This window comes from Berghia stephanieae, chromosome 3, assembly GCF_034508935.2.
Source record: "Berghia stephanieae isolate SIO BIC M18660-M18661 chromosome 3, UCSD_Bste_1.3, whole genome shotgun sequence".
Lineage (NCBI taxonomy): Eukaryota > Metazoa > Mollusca > Gastropoda > Nudibranchia > Aeolidiidae > Berghia > Berghia stephanieae.
Genome location: NC_088362.1, coordinates 50,430,479 through 50,435,478, shown reverse-complemented (window position 1 = coordinate 50,435,478; position 5,000 = coordinate 50,430,479).

Genomic DNA, 5,000 nt, shown 5'->3' with positions numbered 1-5,000 from the left:
ATAATGATAATAATAATAATAAATAATAATATAATAATAATAATAATAATAATAATAATAATAATAATAATAATAATAATAATAATAATAATAATAATTTAAATAGATACTGAATATTAGACTACAATTGACATCTATTTACTGAATACAAGTGGTATTTTTAGAGGAGATTCTTTTTTTACGAAACACGCCAGGAAGTAGGCAACAGTGGGGAGTGAACCTGGGACTGGGTTTCGTAAAAAACAAAGCAATTACTTTTATTTACGAAACCCGACAATATCCGACATAGTTATGGAAAGAAAGTAGGCAACAGTGGGGGAGTGAACCCGAGACTCAGGGAAGTGTACACTATTGGGGAGTAAACCTAAGTCTATGGTTTTTCGACAGCTTTTGGCGGGTTTCGTAAAAATGTAATTGCTTCATTCTCGTCTGGTACCCACCTCCCATAGTCCGGCTTCATTTCCCACTGGTATCCATCTTCCATAGTCCCAGGTTCATTTCCACTGTTAACCTCTTCTCACAGTCCCAGGTTCACTCCCAACCGGTGTGCACTTCCCTGAGTCTCGATTCATTGCCCAATGGTGCCCAATTCCCATAACTTTTGACAATATCGGTAGGTTTTGAAATAAAAGTACATTCTGAGCTCCCTGTCCACTGGTATGAACCTCTCGCAGTCCCAGGTTCAATCCTCATCGGTGTCCGAATCCCAGATTCACTCCCCACTGCTGCCTGCTTCCCATAACTTTGTCGGGTTTTGGCGGGTTCCGATAAAAAGTAATTCCCCCTCTCCCTTGGTCTTGCTTTTTTACAAAATCCAGAGTCCCAGGTTCACTCCCCACAAGTGTACACTTCCCTGAATCACAGGATCACCCCCCACTGTTGCCTACTTCAATAACTTTGTCGGATATTGCCAGGTTTGTCGGGTTTCGAAAAAAAGTAATTGCTTTTATAAGAAACTCGCTGAAACCCGCCGAAAACCAAAGTCTCAGGTTCACTCCCTACTGGTGTACACTTCCATGAATCTCAAGTTAACCCACCAATGTTGCCTACTTTCCATAACTTTGTCAGATATTGCCGGGTTTCGTAAAAAGGTAATTCCTTTTATGTGAAACTTGCTGAAACCCGCGGAAAACCAGAGTCTCAGGTTCACTCCCCACAGGTGTACACTTCCATGAATCTCAGGTTCACTCCCCACTGTTGCCTCACTTCCCATAACTTTGTCGGATATTGCCGGGTTTCGTAAAAAAAGCAATTGCTTTTATATGAAACTCGCTGAAACCCGCTGAAAACCAGAGTCTCAGGTTCACTCCCCACTGGTGTATACTTCTATGAATCTCAGGTTCACTCCCCACTGTTGCCTACTTCAATAACTTTGTCAGATATTGCCAGGTTTCATCGGGTTTCGTAAAAAAGTAATTGCTTTTATGTGAAACTCGCTGAAACCCGCCGAAAACCAGAGTCTCAGGTTCACTCCCCACTGGTGTACACTTCCATGAATCTCAGGTTCACTCCCCACTGTTGCCTACTTCCCATAACTTTGTCGGATATTGCCGGGTTTCGTAAAAAGGTAATTGCTTTTAAGTGAAACTCGCTGAAACCCGCCAAAAACCATAGTCTCAGATTCACTCCCCACTGGTGTACACTTCCCTAAGCTCAGGTTCACTCCCCACTGTTGCCTACTTCCCACAACTTTGTCGGATATTGCCGGATTTCGTAAAAAAAGCAATTGCTTTTATATGAAACTCGCTGAAACCCGCTGAAAACCAGAGTCTCAGGTTCACTCCCCACTGGTGTACACTTCCCTGGTTCTCAGGTTCATCCCTTCCTCCCCCCCCCCCCCCCCCCCTCCCTGACACACTCACACACACACACACACACGCTGCTGCCTAACTCCCATAACTTTGTCGGATATTGCCAGGTGTCGTCGGGTTTCGTAAAAAAAGTAATTGCTTTTTATTACGAAACCCGCCGAAACCCAGTCCCAGGTTCACTCCCCACAGGTGTACACTCCTCTGAGTCCCAGATTCACTCCCACAGCTGCCCTCTTTGTCAGGTTTCGGAAAAAAACAACAACACGGTATTATAGTGCAAAACCACTATTCAGTGTCAGATACTGAATAGTACAAAACCACTATTCAGTATCAGATACTGAATAGTGCTAGCCAAAATTTTTACTCCCCTTCACATAAAACTTCCACTAAATGCCGGCCTTCATTTGACCTCTTGTCAGTTCAATCAAGCGAGAGGCGAGAGGACATTAAAAGGTGTTTTTTCATGTGTGGCGTGCGAGGGCGAGTGGAAACAAGTTGGGTCCCTGATTCAGCTAGGCTGACTGACGAGAAAAGGCGGTGACGGGCTGGCTTTGACGAGGCCGGTGTCGTGAAGTGTGTGGGGTGTAGGCAGTGGGCATTTGACGTGACAGAAACATCGATATCTACGAGTAGAGGTAAACACGTTCACGATAAGACACAGTTCAAGACAAGGTATTGGGTTGTCAATGTAGCTGTTTCCTAGTGATACCGATTATTTTAATAAAATAATCTAATAATAATAATAATAATAATAATAATAATAATAAAACAACTACAGAGTTTTTCTACCTTTTCAGTTTGTCCAAATGAATCCATCAAATCACAGGGATGGCTTTCGCCAGAATACCATTTTCATATCTCTATCTTTTAAAACATTATTTTAAAAAAATTAATAGGGTTGTGGGGTCAAAATTGTTTCGTGCAGCGCATGTTAAATTTTTGTCAACGAGCACAGAATTACTGGCAAATCTGAAAATTATAAAACTATTATTCACAGATTGATCTACGAGTAAATTACAAATCTTTCTTAAATTAAAGGTAATTCTATCACTCCTCGACTCAAATGATTATTCAGAAAATCTGCTAGGGCATAATGATAAGTGATAAGTCATTTGGTGTTGGGAATCGCCATCTGGCCGCCCTGTTGCCAGATTCATTTCACCTACACCTACAGACTTTATTACCCGACCAATTTTGATTTTTGATGGCTCAAAAGATTCGTATCGATCTATGTTAATTCCACAATACAGTAGTGTAATAATAAAAGAATTTTTTTTTAAAATTGACGGGTGCCTTTTATAAAAGTCTTTATTTCCCCGCAAATATTGCGGATTCTCCAATAGTATCTTAATATATATATATATATATATATATATATATATATATATATATATATATATATATATATATTGAATCGTGTTTGATACAAATATGGTACGAAAAGTGCTCGATATGTAGTAATGGAGCGAATTATTATTTAAAATATTTACCACAATGTTTGGGGCAGTCTACATCAATGTTTCAGGCTTAATTTGCCCATCGGCGCAAATTCCTCTTAATTAACTTCAAACCGGAACCACTTCAAGAAACAACAACAGTCAACAAAACAACTCAGTCCTGAAGATGGCAAATTAAGCCTGAAACATTGATGTAGACTGCCCCAAACATTGTGGTAAATATTTTAAATAATATATATATATATATATATATATATATATATATATATATATATATATATATATATATATATATAATTTAAAATCTCATTATCATTCCCCTGTCAGGGGAAATTTGTAATTTATATCGACTGAAATCAAGACTGAGATAATCCAGGAATCAGCTGCAATGCAACGCCGTGAAATAAGCAATAAGGGATACATTTCTTACCTTAAGGAAAAACAAAACAATATGATACGGAGCTCGATTCTGGGATCTCCTGGTGTAATTGTAAGTGCTATACTCACTCAGCGATCTTGAAATAAAAATCATCTCCGTGTGCACATCATCATTATAAGTGACAAATTAAGGAAGAGGCACTGATGTAAGATAAAGATATGTAAAAGCTATGTTATGAAACAGCGTCAATACAAAGCAAGGAAGAAAACTACAAGAAAAAAAAATCCCCAAAAAAATCAGTCTTCCTCGACTAGATAGAGGTAGCGTGTCTCCGACAATACCCACGATTTGTTGTGTCACATTCCATCGATACAACCACAGAAAAGTATTGAAAGGGAGGAATATGATTTGATTTAATGTGACCCACCGTTTCAATTCGATGTTATATTATGGAGATGAGTTTGAGCTTTTATATAGCACAATATCCAATAAACATGCTCAAAGCGCTTTACAAAAGATCCCTGACCAACAGTAACATGTAGAACGAGACATGACGCTTGTTAGGCGATATTACCATTTTTTTTCCGACAGAGACAACGCTATTAACGGCCAGGTACTCATTTTTACACCAGAGTACGGTGAGAGAATGTGAGTAAAGGACTCAACTGTGCGCCGAGCGAGGCTCGAACCCAGGACCTTCCGATCCGAAAGCGAATGTCATATGTCATACCACAAGACCACATAGCCGAAATGTACCAGTTTAAGTCAAAACGATCAGAATTATAAAATGAAAGTCTTTTATTTTTTCAGTTCAAGAAACCAAATTCATTCTCTCAAATTCAATTAACGAAAGCAGTTGATGAAACTCAATTCTGATAATAAAGACCCCAACTCCAACTTTCAGCTTCCAATTCAAGGTCACTCTGCAACGAATTGAGACGGTCCACCGCATTTATACTGATGAAAGCTACTGCTGTGTTAGGGAAATGTAATCAAAGTATGCTGCCCACATGTTTAAATCCATATGAAAACAGATAATAAATTTTAAGTTTTAATAAATAGCAGAAGGCAAATTATGATTCTTGACGTTTTGGGTTTTACCCTTGATTGAACGTGTGAGAACATTGGAAAGAGAGGATTATACTAAAGAAAAGAGAAACAAAAATGAATAAATAAAGATACACGATACAAGGGCCCAACTTTGCGCGGCTCACAGCGGGACTCGAGTCGAGAACACTTAGGTCCACAGACGAGTTTCTTAAAGACCATAAAGCGGCATGACCACCATGCTCTCTCTCTCTCTCTCTCTCTCTCTCTCTCTCTCTCTCTCTCTCTCTCTCTCTCTCTCTCTCT